The following is a 15,972-nucleotide window of genomic DNA, read 5'->3' as shown; positions in this document are numbered from 1 at the left end:
CAGAATTCTGGCAAATTACAGGTAGTTTTACAACTTGTTTGTTCAAACTACTTGAAAATGAGCTGAAACAACACAATTCTTGAGTTTGTTTGGGGTTCAACTTAATTGTTTTACATTTAATCTCCTTATATTTATAATAACTAATAAGTTAACTTATTTCCTTCATGTTGTCCCAACACAAATCAATTGTGCAGAACCAAGCATTTTTTTACCAATAGCATCTGGATGCAGACTTGGATTTGCAAGCTGAGACTGCATATCTCAGACTTGCAATGTCAGACACAATGCCCTCAATGTAGCTAGTGATGTCACTGTGAGGGGTAGGGTTAGGGGTGGGGTTAGATGTGTGCACTAAAAAACATTGCATGCAGCTCACCTTACAACTGAACCATCTGGACCAAACCAATCAAGAAAACCAAACTACAAGTGTGCTTCAATTTTAATGATCTAACATCAACGGAAAGACACCCAGAGCTTTTCATCTCGAGAAGGACAAGCAAAATAAAAAAGCATGAGGACAGGTGTGTAAACAGTTGAAGTCAAAATTATTAGCCCCCCTGAATTATTAGCCCCCCTGTTTATTTTTCCCCAACTTATGTTAAACGGAGAGATTTTTTTCAACACATTTCTAAACATAATAGTTTTAATAACTCATTTCTAATAACTCATTTATTTTATCTTTGCCATAATGACAGTAAATAATATTTGACTAGATATTTTTCAAGACACTTCTATACAGTTTGAAGTGACATTTAAAGGCTTAACTAGGTTAACTAGGCAGGTTAGGGTAATCAGGCAAGTTATTGTATAAAGATTCTTTGTTTTGTCGACTATCGAAAAAAATTTTGTTTAAAGGGGCTAGTAATTTTGACCTTAAAATGGCTTTTAAAAAATTAAAAACTGCCTTTATTCTAGCCGAAATAAAACAAATAGGACTTTCTCCAGAAGAGAAAATATTATCAGACATACTGTGAAAATTTCCTTGCTCTGTTAAACATCATTTGGGAAATATTGAAAAAATAAAAACTAATAATAACTGGCTAATAATTCTGACTTCAACGGTATGTGTTTCTGGTCATTAATGCAAACACTGGGCATCTGTCAAAAACCTGAAAAGATCATTAGTTGATGCATCAACCCAGATAAGGCTTGACAAGAGAAGGCTTATATGCAGTACATCAACACCACTATACCCCCATATTCAACAACACATCCTCATATGCACACATATGCTTGCTTGCAGCCACAAACAGTTTTTTCCTCCACCCCACTGAGCAAACAAAAGGAGGAACAGAGGTACGAGGGAGGGACAGCGTTTAGGAGGGGTGGAAAGCTGTCTGCTACAAGCTGTTAATTGTCATGCAGAAACTAAATGAGTAAACAAACAAACGATATAAAGCAAATTAATTTTTAATTCAGGCCCCCGCGAACCATACTGTTCCTGCAACACGCTCACTTTCGACAAAATTCTTCAACAAACCCTTTAATTGACAGATTCGTTCTGATGCATAATAATGACAGGCAGAGATAATGAAATATTTATCGCCTCCAGCAACAGCAGCTCTGTCTTTTTTCTGAGTCCGTTACATAACTGGAGTATTTCCAAAACAGTTGATGTAGGGCCAATTCAATGAGCATATGAGGTGGGTGGTTGTACACGGTTCACCTCTGAACTCTTGCCCGTGGCGATGAGCGCAGTCTTTAACTCAGCTGAGGGTTAAAAACTTCATCTCGAATGTATTCGCAAACTGCTAAGACGCCTCGGGTTACTGCCAAAAACTTACAAAACAATCCAACCTAAAAGCTTCCAAAATGCTTGTGGTAATGAGAATGTTTTCGCAAAGTTGTACGTTGCTTTTCAGAGTTCATCAGGCTGTTTTATTTAAAAAAGATCAAGGGAAAATGCATTCCTCATGTGATGACCACCAAGGTTGTGAGCTCTGGTGAAATGCTGTTCTGCATTTGAACTGAATTTGAATTTACTTCAGCATAAACAATATGATTTGAATTTATAATGCTTGTAATACTTGATGGTTAGTCAATCGCTGTGTTTTATGCCAGCTAAAGCACATTGGTGTCACTGCAAACACCCAAACAATCAATACGGTGGCAAAACTCTCCCACATATTATGCATTTCGGCAAATATAACCATTTTTTCTTTATATATAATGTAATATGAGTGATATTACATTATATATAGTGTATAGTATTTTACACTATAATTTTTGGCTTTAATGTTTGTACTGTGTGATGATTTATTTATAATTGCTACAAAGAAGAATTAAAAATAATTTTATTGAATTTATGATGCACCTCTGTTTTGAATTTTACATAGCAGTGACATCTGCATATAAACTAGGGTTGTCACGATACTGGAATTCGGTTCGATTCAAAAGTGAATTTTTTTTTTTCATGATTGGCTTTTGATTGGCTGTGAAGGTCATCAGTTCACCGAAATCACAGCTGTTTACTGTGTGTAAACACAGATACAGGTACACTGGAGCATTTTAAAGCTGCAATTCATCAGCGGATCGCTTGTAAGTCAGCTTATAGACAAACCAGCTGATCGACTTGACTTACACCCAGTAAACAGCGGTGAGTTTGGTAAACTGATGACCTTCACGGGCGATCACAGTCATTTCTGTTGAACGCAATGGCAAATCAGCAGTGTTTAAGAACGTGCTCAACAGTGATCAAATGTTAGCGGAAAATTGACATTTTTTAAATTTCAGTATCGATTGGAACTATATTCCAGTTTCCTGCAAACCCTACTATAAACTACACAATACACCTTGATAACACACTAGCAATGACACAAAACACCATAGCAACAGCTGAATTCTGTAGAAACTCATATTCTGAATTCTACAACCACCTAGGAATGCTGTAGCAAACCCAAAATCAACATGGCATGGCCAATTTTATTTCCCACCACATCTACTGTAACTTGGCATTCAACAGAATGAACAAAAATGAGAAAGAGAAAGAGACAAACTTTACTTCATTTATTTTTAAACAGTACACATTTTTGGTTAACTGTATGACCTTCCTATATACAGTGAGAGAGTACCACATTTTTGCACTTTTTTAAAGTACAGATTTTAAATAAACAACATCCGATAGAAACTGTAAAAACTTAAAATATTGTTCTTAATTTTGTTTTCAGTATGTGTTGCATTTCATTTATATGAACTTACTTGTGTATTTAACTTAACTTGTGTATTACAATGATGTTGTATTGTCTTAGTTTCCAAATGAGTACCAATTCAAGAGTTCACACTTAGCTGATGACTGATAATAAAGCGTGTTGTCCCGGGAAAGAGCCCTGAGCTCAGAAGATCCTCGAGCCCAGGGCTCCCTCCCGTTTAAAGGGTGAGAGGAGAGTTTGAGCTTAGGTAGGTCTTGAGTACTCCCCTGGTTTATTAAGGACATAAAGACTAATTATAGGGTTTGCTATGGGGAGATATGGATGCTTGACGTGAAAGGCATATGTAGGAGCCTGTCTATAAGCTCATCTATAGTGCCAATTTGGTTTAGTCAATTCACTTATGTTGCATGTCTTTGGACTGTGGGAGGAAACCTGGGAACTTGGCGGAAACCCATGCAAGCATGGGGAGGACATGTAAACTCCGCAAAGATACGTTGACTGGCCTAGTAAGGACTTGAACCAGTCATGGTCTTGCTGTGAGGCAACAGTGCTAACCACAGAGCCGACGTGCCAAAAAAGGAGGGGGATTAGGGGTGGAAGGGGGGATTCTTTAAGCTGAAGATACCTAAGGTAGGAAACTCTGGTTATTTATAGTGTTAGGGTTCATCTGATTGGTAAATCATGTGTTAGCTAATGCAGAACCAGCCGTGGTTAATCATAAGCATGTGATCTTCTCGAAATTAGTTTATTAATAAACTTCACTTAGTATAATCAGCTTTGTATATTAAAAATATATTATTTTAGTTAAAAGTCAGAATTCACAGGCATCAATATGCCTGTCTTGAGAGCAGAAACATCGTTACTCTATATTTATATAGAATTTGGGACATGTACAGCCATTTTTTTTTGCCTCACTGCAAATTCACAGGATGTTTGGTTTCAGTGGCACTAAAAACTGCTCAACAGGACCATAAATGTGTATAAAAAGTAAACAGAGTCCATTGTGATTTAGTTCGACATCAAAGTTGAGGAAGGCCCCAGGAAACGTCCAACAGCAAGATAACCTGTGATGTGCTGAGCTTACAGAAGTCCTGATATGAACCGTTTATAAAAGCCGATCTTGGATCAGTGCAAGAGCACAGCGCTGAATAAACACCCAGCTGACACCATTACATCACAGTGACAGAGTGTCACAGATTCCACGCTTTCACTTCTTGTGTGGCAGGCATTAAACAGCATTAACCCATAATCCTAAACTGCTACAGATGCAGACTTGAGCCGCTATTCATTCACAGCAGTGAACCTGCCCAAACCCCCTTCCGCTATCCCTCCCTCTCTCTCTCTCTCGCTCCGACCCTCGCCAACCCCCATCCTGGCTTCAGCACAGTCATATTTAATCAACATCTAAGCGGACAACACAGGAATCTGCCGTCCTCTGTCGAGACTCTCTGTGCTGTCACACTCGGGATAATTGTCTTAGATACCCTAATTCGACAGTCGCTCCCCTTAAATGCTCAAGAAAAGAAGCGTGGTTGACCTACATTGCTGTTGATCTGTGAATTATACATGATGTCAACATTTGATTATTTATTTCCTGTGGCGTAATATAAGAGACAAACGCTTGTGTTCGTAATTGTGCTGCCTTTTTAACTAAATGTGGATAGCTGAAGGGAAATGTTGTTGTTGTTGAGTCTTGACACCACAGGGATCACGCTATCCCACACATGCCATCTCACAGGCTATAAAGATACGGAAACTGCTACTGCTTTCCATAAGAATTTTATGTACGATGCAAACAAGTGATTCACTTGATGGGAGAGCTGACAAGCTGAGAAAGGAAAACAGTGATTGTTCATTGTTATCATGATTCCGGACAGATTTGCACATGCTCAAACAGTCGTGCTTCCCGCCCCAAAGGTCAAATTTGTGGTCTAATCAATTGCTAGTGCGCCCAATGGCATTGACGTTTTGAATGACTCAATATTTCATGTGGACTATCACATTTGTAGGCAACATAAGGACAATAGAACATACTATATGCAAGATATTCCTCAGAAAGCTAACTGGTGTAAATACAACAGATTTATTCAATATAATTTCTAGGACCAGACAGAATCTGCAGCGTAAAACTAAAAAATAATCAAAGAAATAATAAGGAAATAAGAAATAATAAAGGGTTCTTTTCAAAGTTCGCAAAAAATCCTAAACTTGTTTTAGTTGCATTTCCGTCAAGTTGTTAGCTCAGATCTATTGATTGTAATATCAGTACCCAACAGTAACCAACAGTAAACAAGGCATCTATAATTGCAGCTGAGTAGTCACTGTTCACTACATCCAGACATGTCATGAGCTACCAGGGCTTGACATTAACTTTTTTGATCACCAGCCACTGTGGCTAGTAGTTTTCCAACGTTACTAGCCACTTGCCATTTTCACTAGCCACTATTTTGTTGTTTGGAAAAAATAATTTTTATGCATAAATTTGACTTTGGCATCCTAAAATTACTTGATTTAAATTATGTGTTATGTCCACATGCCTCCTCATTCATTTCACATTTGTGTGTGTGTTGTGACCTTGCTCAATGAGTATGAACAAATGTGTTGGGGTTTCATAGTGTCGCATTGCAATTAGTTTTATTTCACATGACGTTTTAGGGCTCAACACTAAGGATTTACCAATTTTCTCTCTAGCCACACCAAACTAATTATTTCGTTGGCACACATTTTAAATAATGTGTTAAAACACGCAAAATATAGCATTGTACACTTTTTATTCAACAAAAATGTTCTTAAAAAACATCTGATATTTCAAAAAAATATATTCTCATGCATCTAAAACGATACACAGTGGTCTGTCCTGGCTGAAGGTCCCTGATCACCAGTTAACTATATATAAACATAGAGTGTATCTCATATTAAAGCAATGTTATTGTAAAGGATGATAATTAAACCATATTAATAAAAAATAACTGTACGCAAAAGAAAACGTGAAAAACATTCTATGTGTGACAATGAAAAGATGATCGAGCGCACATGGTTAACGTTAGATCCATTAACAATCTGTTCAAATAATGGTTAAAGTGAAAGCGGCAACCTCTAATGCTTACAAAAAATTGAGCACTGCTTTTTCCAGTCTGTTTCAAAGAGAACCGATCACACCAGTTGCGTTTTCAGGCATGGTTGTTTTATGCAAGGAAACTGGACACGAGAGATTTTAAGCACTCAGCTGATGCGATACGCGTGACACACTGAAGCCCTCGTCAGTGAGTGAGGATCGCCTGTGTCTCACCATGCGCCTGATAATTCTCTCATTTGGTATTCACCTGCTTTCTTTTGCTCGAGCGAACAATTATCAGTCCTGCTGGTTCTCGATTCTAAGATCACATTTGCATGCATATTGACAAAATGTCACAAACTAAAATTCAAATTTTTTGTGACGAGCCAGCACTGGCAATTTAAAAATGATTTTCAACCAGCCACAGCGGCTAGTGGGAGTGGCTGTCTAACCCGCCACAGCTGAAATCTACCCGCATTTGGCGGGTTGACGGGTGTTAATGTCAAGCCCTGGTCGCTACGTTTACATTTTTTCATTTTCTAGTTCAAAATATATAAACAACCATATAAACAAATCAATCTATGCAAAAAAGAAACATAAAAAGCAACCTAGTATTATTAAAACTAAATAATACACATATCAGCAGAGAAAGAATTAACACTCAGAAGTTAAAGAACACATTTAATTAAGGTCATGACTGTTTCAAAGTATACATTTTGAAGAAACTAGAAAGAACTCAAGGAATCTTTGAATTCTATGCGGCTGCTACCCAGGCCAAAGAAAAGATTTCAAACAGAATGTTGAGCATAAGGGAGAACTTTTCAGTCCAGAATACTTTTCCCACTCCTTCGATATGACCCTCTGTTCTCGTTCTAACTATGGATACTTCTTGTTTTCAAAGGAGCGTGTCCAATACTCCTGGCAGCAGCCGGGCCTTCTGCGAATGTGCTCACACAAACCAGCAATGATCATGGGTACACAAAGATGGCATGTGTCATATTTTTAACTTTGGAAGTTTCATCAACTTTCATCATCACTTTCAGTTTGTTTTGCTCTGTGCTGTGGAAAGTGTTTATCTTCTTGAGTTCCCCTCTGTCTTGTTGCCTGTTTCTCTCTCTGTCTCTCTCCCTCTCTTTTCCGAGGAGCCCTGTTTGCTATCAGGCTCAGGAATGAATTTGGGAGGCTTATCGGAGCTCTTTTCCCAGCTGAGGCGGAGAGGATGTGTTAAGGCGTCTGCCTCCTGACAGGAAAGAGGAGCTATCTCTCCTGATAAGGCCATGGCTGACTTGAGAATAGTAACAAAGCAGACAGCATGGATGCAGGTGGGTACACGTCAGTGTACGTGCATGAGCCTGCAGCCAGAAATCCCAGCCAGGTAAAAAGAGGTTAAAAGCAGTTATATTCCCACAACAAAGGAATTATTCCCACCAGTGCACTTTAGAAAAATTGGCCGAGTAGTGAATTAAACGCTCTTGAACAAGGCAAAAATAGAGAATGAGTCAATGTCAGTGAAACATTAAAATCACAAAACCAGAGATAGCCTCCAGTCAATAGGGGGCAGTGTGCATGCACATCAACCTTGGGTAATCTTTATTATCTAACCCACAATTAATAAATGAAGATCAAATGGTGCAAGAGTGTATGGATGTTTCCCAGAGTTGGGTTGCGACTGGAAGGGCATCCGCTGCGTTAAAACATATGCTGGATAAGTTGGCAGTTCATATTGCTGTGGCAACCCCTGATTAATAAAGGAACTAAGCCGAAAAGAAAATGAATAAATGAATACTTCACAGATTTTGCCTATTGCGGGTTATTTTTAGAACATAATTCCTGTGAATAATGAGGGACCACTGTATACAGTATCATGCCCATTTTTATTCCATCTCATTGCGACATGGGACATGAAAGAATATCTCCTACACGTATGCATTTGTCCCTGCAATGATACATTCTACATGCCATTCATCCATCCCATTCAAAACCATTTCAGATTGTGGGGTGCACTATCCCTTTAAATGAAAAATACATACTTTTTGAGTCAAAAAAGATTGACTGTATGGTCAGAGACTATTACAAAAACAGATCAAGTTAATATTCCAAAAGTGACAGAATGAATTTCAAAATTTTGTGACACAAATTTCGTGCTATTATAAACCTCAACTTGTTTAAGCACATCATTCTTTTTGCCTTGCATGTCTGCGGTGGAATCTCAAGTAAGGGTTTAGCAAACACAACGTGAGGGGTTGTGGTTAAGGGGGGAAATCATTAGCGGTTTGTGGAAGGCACAAAAGGCTTACGTAAGCATACTGTGCCTCCTTTTAGACGCCGTGTAGAAAATCAGCATTAGCATTTTTGAGGTTTAACATACTGATGTGATGTTGCCATACAAATCAGGCTACATTACTCTGAGAAACAAACAGAAGCACTGGAGTCCATAGATTATTACTGTTATCGTTGGAATAGGCAGTCTTTACATGCTGTGAAATATGGCATGTATGCGGCGGGAAGGATTATATAAACTGAAGAATTATAGAGTCTTAGAGTAGCACCACAATGAGAAAGTGGCGAGCATGCAAGGAACCTGTTGTGCATAAGCCGCTAATGTGTTCCTCGCCAAAGACAGATTGAGGCATTGAAGAATGGCTGTCCCATAGAAGTGTGTCATGAAGGCAATTCCATTAACATCTTAATAAAAGCAGCCCGGACCCAAGAGAGCCTGGAGGCTCTGACTAACGCTTTCAGTCAATGGATTGGGATGAAAAAGTAACAGAGGGCTGCAGAGTGCAAGGAACTTTGTGGCAGCATTTTTCAGGGACCGTTACTCTTCCCAAAGGACTGGAGTTTGTGTGCTCCCCATCATGGTCCACTTGCTCCATTTCCATTGCCATTTTCATTTACTGTCCTTTCTCCCATCTGCTGGATTGAAGATCTAAACAAAAGCTTTTGTTTTCCACAAGCTGGCGGCGGCTGCAGGGGGAGAGAAGGAGAAGGGGAGTGTTGGGTTTAACTGGAGAACTCTTGCTTTTTATGACTGGACAAACAGCAACATGTGTCTTGCTCTTTCAACCACTCTCTCACTCGCACAAAATAAATTCTGCCTTCAAACACTTTCCTCCAAGTCTCAAGAAGTATAACTCTGTCATGAAAGACAGCCAAAAGTAAGCACAGACACGGCTCAATCAACCAAAAGCCTCAGCCTAGCAAAGTTCACTTTCTGAACAGCATACATTACTTATTAAATGGTAGCAGAGCATCTAAATTTGTATTGAAGAAATTGGAGGCGATTGATTTATCTTGTGTGTTTTGAGTTGCTCATACGAAAGAAGCACTATTTTATATAGTCAGAGGCAAAAATGGTTTCAACAAGCTACTGAGAGCAATTCCAGCACTTCAGATGATCAAAGTGTACAGACCAAGCACAACAAGTGCCTTAAGGTTCTCTAAATCTAACTCTTTAGGACTGTTGTAGCATACAAGAACATTTACTTAAATGAATTGTTCTACCAAAAATAGACAGTAGACTGTTGAATCCTGCAAGTTCAGAATGGCAAGATGATTAATAAACCTCTTTTGTTTAAGATGTCACCATAGACAACACACCTCACATCGAGAATATGTTTAACTTTTTTATAAAACCGCTGAATAACTGCCAGCATTTTCAGAATGACCAGCACCTGCGCATGACTGACTCGTCCGTTTCTGTTGCCCACTCTCTGGAGCTGTAAATGCGTCAACACCCACAATTCTCTGTGACCAATCTGGACACTGGCACCTTCCAAGCGAGAGCCTGTCCACCAACTGTTCAAGGGTAATTAGCTGCAGCAAAAAACACAGGCCTAATTACAGTGTAGCCGAACGTCAGGTCACCGTATCAACCCCATGCCTAATCCAAAAATGCAGTAGACAAATTATCACGCCAGGTTGTTTACAACCTGATAAAGGATGTACCGAGATAGACAAAGAAGCCATTTAGGCAGCTGAAAATGCCTTTTGAGGTAGACTTGTACAATTTTTCTCAACCACGTTCCTGGAAGCCCACCAGCTCTGCACATTTTCCATGTCTCCTTAACCAAACACACCTGATTCAGATAATCAACTCATTAGCAAAGGCTGAAAGACCTGTAATGGGTATGACAGACAAAGGAGACATCCAAAACATGCAGTGTTGAGGGTCCTCCAGGAACGTGGTTGAGAAACACTGGGTGGTACATACCAATTTCTATGCATTGTGAATCTGAATCTGTCTCCATACTTAAATCTCAGAGAGTAATTGCAATTGCAACCACATCTGGCTCCACTTTGGTACACTTGAATGCATTCACGCGTCTACAAAGCTGCAGCGGGACGCTTCACATAAACAAGAAGGGTCAAGAGTGATAGGGATCTTTGTTATGACAGTTGGACGGTGGAGAGCACTATATAAACAGTCAATGCTGCAAAAGAGAATGCGAGATCAATGTGTTAAAGCAAACAAATGTTGAATACACACATTATTACATGAGACTAGCATAGAGGAAGCAGATGAACTCTCTTGACAAGGGCCCATCCTGCAGGGCATGATCATGCAAGAGTCTGTCTGCGTGTGCGAGGGGTGGGGGGACGGTGGAAAGCCTTGCACTGCAAAGGCAGCCCGAATGCATTTGTACTGTTCACTCATTAAGAAATAGGTCAAGGATTCCGCCTGCATGCATCGCAACTTGTCAAAATCTCTTAAGCTAAACAGGGGCAAGCCCGTATGCCACCATGAGAGAATAGAAGAGGTGGTTCTCTTGAGGTGTAGTGCATGCTGGTGACACAGCATGCAACTAAAATGAGCATGGTCTCATGAATGACCCACCAACCTCAAATGTACCCTCTGTCTGTTTGTAAACTGCTCTGGAATTATGTGTAAGTTCGGACATTGCAGTTGGTTGAGAATTTCCTCATTAGTAGGTAGGCCAACAGAGGTTGCAAGAGGGTTGGTTCTGATAATCCTTCAAGAATATAACCAAACATTCAGTGAAAGTTAACTTTCCACAAAATGCTAAATGCTTGGTGGACAATAGAAGAGATGAGTGATGAGATAAAATGTTACATAAAACTGAAAGTGTTGTCAGAATGACTGGCACCTTCGTAAGGTTGACTTGTTGATTTCTGAAAGCATTGATGCATAGACACTCACAACAACATCAAATGCCCCTCTGTCTTTGTGTAATCCACTATGGGACCCTAGGTCAGTTCGGACATTGTGGTCTATTGCTCCAATGTTCTCATCAATAGATGGTGCTACTGAACTATGTGGGCCTATACTGAGGTTTCCAGGGGGATTGGTCATGACTATCCATCAAGCATTCATCCCAACATTCAGTCAAAGCCCGAGAAAAACAAGCTCTACTGCAAACACTAGATGTCTGGTGGACAATAGGATAGATGAATGATGAGATAGCCCATACTTTAGGATCTTTACATTGCTGTTTTCATAGCTGCAGAGTCTCCTCTGAGCGTACTGATAAGGTAATCTCTCTGACCTCAAAACCCGAGCCAAGAAGATACAAGCACAAATCCAAATTGGCCCCAAAACTAACACACTTGAGCAAGGCATTTAACTGGGGCAAGCAGGATAAGCACTCAGCATGGGTCTCTTGTGGCCACCCCATTGAGTTTCGACCCTTAGCTTCTCCTCAAACGTATACATCTATCTGAGAGCCAGCAGCTAAAGAAGAGGAACAAACCCCCTTTAAGCACATAATACCCTCCAATTACCCTTCAGGAAACGCTTAATGCACCTGACTGAAATAATCAAATCAATAGCATGGGACCCTATACGCAAGAAGACAAGAGGCTTTTTGACAATCCTAACTGGCATGGAAATCTAACTTTGGAAGCTCACGCTATGAAGGATAAAAAGGATGGCTTTTGATTCACTTCTTAATTCCGATTCAAATTGCATGAATCTGGTCAGGTAAAGGAAAGAAGGAAGCAGGTAAAGTTGATGGGTGTGCACCCAGTAGAGACTTGTCCTCTCGGCTTTGTGTAGTTAACCTTATTGATTAAAGAGCCTGTGATCTGGAGATGCTCTACAGCCTCCTCTGTCTCTCAGCGCCTCATCAAAGAGAACAAACTACAAAGCCTCGCAGCGAGCAGAACAACATACAGAATGTAATCACACTCTACCATGCATAGGGGAGTCAAACCTACACAAGTGACAATGCTTTCAGATAAGCAATGTTTAAACCACTGGCTTATGGGACACTGCAGGGGGCCTTTACACAGCAGTGTGAATTGTACTTTGGTTAAATAATCAAGTCAGAAACTTAAAAAAAGAATCCACACAGCCTCAGCAAACCATTGCAATGGAATCATTGTGGAAAACGAATCACAAGCTTGATTATTAATTTATTTTGCATTATTAATTCACATTGCATTTAACACATGCTGATTAGCAGCACTGAAAATTAAAAACATGCATGCATGACATCATCATATCTGGCTAGACTCACAAGACTAGCAGAATGCCAGTGGATTAAATGTGGAATGTATACTGAAAAAAATTCAGATCATCGGAGATCATCTGTTTACTTTACAGGATTACAAACGAAATGGACTGTCAGTCAGCCAAACATGCAACCACTCTGACTGAAAATGGTTATGAAACAAAAGCTAAGCAAAGAGGAATTCACTTAGACTACATGAAATATAAAATGTAGAAACTTCTATTATGTCATACTCATTAATAAAGCCTATTCACAGTCCTTTTCGAAGTGGTCTCATTATTAATAAGAGCAATCAGACAAATTAGTGGTACTTAAAGACAATTAAAAGGTTGCATAATGTTAGCTTCCATTGCATTTGAGTTTCTCTAGCTCAGAGATGCTCAAACTAGGGCCCGAGGGCCAAAGTTGGCCCATGGTAACCTTTGATTTGGCCTGCCATCCCATCCGAGAAGAGAGGGACAATAAGGGAGATGGTTTGAAGATTGTCAATTTAAGTTTAATGTAACCCTTTGTTTGTTTGTATTATTATTAAAAATTAACTGAAATTAAATCTTTCAATTACATGGTGTAAATTAATCAGATTTTGTTTAAATGTACATACTGTCACCGACAGTCTATGCAGAGACTTTGGTGAGCAAATCAAGTCAGAAGCAGATTCTGCTTGACTATCAGCATTGAGCTCCACTGTGTTATAAAAGTGATTGTTTGTAGCCTATTTATTGCAATAAAGTATCATTTAAAAACTTATACCGCATTGGGTAATACAATTTAATGTAATGTTTTCTATTTATTTTGAAATATTATGAAAAAAATTTGGAAATTACCTATTGCAAATTTAATGTAACATAGTTTGGTATACTTACCTGCGGCCCACAGCTCTCACTTTATTCGAAAAAGTTAGGGCACCCCTGCCCTAGCTTATCGAAATAGCAGTGTGAAGTAGTGTTAATTTACTTTACTAAACTATCTATGCTAGTAATTATGTTGTGTGCACTTTCCTATAAAACTAGCCAAGTGCTTCTAAAATAGCCTACTAATTTAGTTTTTTAAAGAGCTAAATTAATTAAATCATTTTGTCATTAATAGTAACCATAAACATCTTGATGGGGTAGACACCTTTTTTGTGATTACATGTGAAATGTAAATCAACCAAATCTATAATGTGTGGACTATTACCGTCTTTGTACCGTCCGGTCTTAATGGAAAGTGCTCGAGCAGCTACTGTTGCTATGGTTACCCTCCTCACGCGAACGCGGTTTTTGTGAGCGTTAATTTGGTGCACCGGTGAACTTGTACCCTAACTTTTGTGGATACTGAAATGTTTGAAAACGCCCTTGAAACCATAAAAAGCACACTCGCGGTGCTTCCGTTAGATTATGGATAGAATATAGATCTTATTTTCCTTGAAACTCGATTAATTCAGTCGTTTTCAGTAGAACTGCTCTCCTTTTCAGTTCCTGAATGAGCCGTTTTCTCCCTGCCGACACGCCGTCTCAGGTCAAACCGCTGTTTCGCTTCAACACGGAGATAAAAACGATGATGTGAAGAGGTCACGCTCGAGATGAATTCACCTCATCTTCCTCACTGAAAGCACCGTTTTATTGTGTTAGTCAGACCGATTAATATCTTCCCTGTCCTTCATAGCAGATGCCGGTGATTCTCATGCAAATGCTTGCCGATTTTCTACTTAAAGAAGCATTTATTTTCTTTAGAGTCGATGTCAAAGCTGTGTGAGAGGAGAAATGAAGATTTGTGAGTGCATCTGCTGTGGTCCAGATGAACGGAGCGGAGTTTGAGGTGAGACAGAGAGAAAGAGCTTTGAATTATGAGCTCTCCGCAACAATCAGTTTCATATTCTGAACGTGTATCAATTTCTTTGACAGCGTCCCACAAAGCTGAATATGTGACCGGGTTACTCGTAATGGAAGTCAATGCCTGTTCGAAAGGACAGCGAGGAAGACTCGGAACACGAGTGTGCAGCGGATAAGATCGCTGAATGTAGAGGTATGAGATAATTACTATAAATAATAAGCGTATATTGAATGACTAAAACAAGGTTAATTGATTTTGAACGCAGCAGGTTGCCAATAGCTATTTAAAAGAGAGTAAGTTAAAACAGCATCTTTGATTCTGAGAGCATATGGAGTGCAACATTGTAATTCATTCAAACTAATTCTCATAATCATTAGCTATTCATTAATATCTTGGATGTTAAGTTGAGTAAGTTGACATTGAGGATAAGGTTATTTGTTTTCAAGTAAAACCAATATTGATACTACAGTACCAGCATCAGCAGCGAACATCCCCACATAATGCAAACGCCCCCAAATTAATTCCCATTATCCTAATTAAAACAGCGCGTAAACCACAAGTTATTTGCGATTTATGAGCAATTGAGTCCATATAACAAGAAGAAATGCTGATTTCTCTCCTCATTCCATCTAACACACCGCACAGAACACATTAGTATTCGTGGCCACATCTCTCACATAAAGCATCTCTTGGCTGAAATGAATTCATGAAGCACGTTTGTCCACTCACCTATAATCCCGAAGAAAGCTGAGGATGGTCTCTAACGTGCAGTTAAAAATGTCTCTGCGTTCAGCTCAGTTTTGACAGATAGATCCACATCCGAATGCGAACGATGAGTCTTCAAAGCTAGAGCACAATTCAATAAATTTCTCACAATTCCTCGAAGAATTCTCGCGTGCGAGACGATGAATGAACGGACGCCGCCGCGGCTTCAGGTAACTGATCTATGCAGCAAAAATTCACCGTCAACGCCGGAGGATGGTCATTCACGAGCGCGTATTGCCAAGCGCACGGCACATTCCCACAGTCCTGTGAAACTGACAGCGGCTTGACATCACGCCTTTTCATCAGCAGCTCTCCGTCAGACCGTCATCTACGCGCTCATTGCTCGTCTGTGAAGGTTTTACGCGAGACTGGCACAGGCACCGGAGCCCAGCAGCGTTACAGTAGCAGCGCGTTTAAACCCAGCCCCCTGTGCTAGCACTCACTTACAGCCGGCTCCATTTGCATGTCGCATGCTTTAACTGTTTCATGCACTGAACAATGGTCATTTTTCAAAATGCACAACTGTGGTTATTATTAGAAATGCGCATTCGCAGATTAAATGTGTGAAAAAAACATTTCATAGCTGGGCAATGCGTGGCCCGCCGCGCATCTTTGTGCAGACGATATGTGGCACTGCATGCACTGCAAAGTCTCCTATAATGGCATTATGTGGCTTTCTAGCTGCAACTACACTAATGGGAGTAATTATTTGTTTGCA

General features: G+C 39.7%; 1 protein-coding gene across 1 annotated transcript in view; it reads right to left on the bottom strand.

Annotated features, from left to right (window-relative positions):
• Window positions 1-15,623, bottom strand: part of plxna2 (plexin A2) — a 380,453-nt gene extending 364,830 nt beyond the window's left edge. The window contains exon 1 of the mRNA XM_056448621.1: window positions 15,219-15,623. The gene's annotated coding sequence lies outside the window, so the exon portion shown is untranslated. The remainder of the gene's footprint in view (window positions 1-15,218) is intronic.
• Between the last annotated feature and the right edge of the window lie 349 nt (window positions 15,624-15,972).

The sequence above is a fragment of the Danio aesculapii genome, chromosome 23 (assembly GCF_903798145.1).
Source record: "Danio aesculapii chromosome 23, fDanAes4.1, whole genome shotgun sequence".
Lineage (NCBI taxonomy): Eukaryota > Metazoa > Chordata > Actinopteri > Cypriniformes > Danionidae > Danio > Danio aesculapii.
This window is presented reverse-complemented; position numbering and strand designations above follow the sequence as displayed.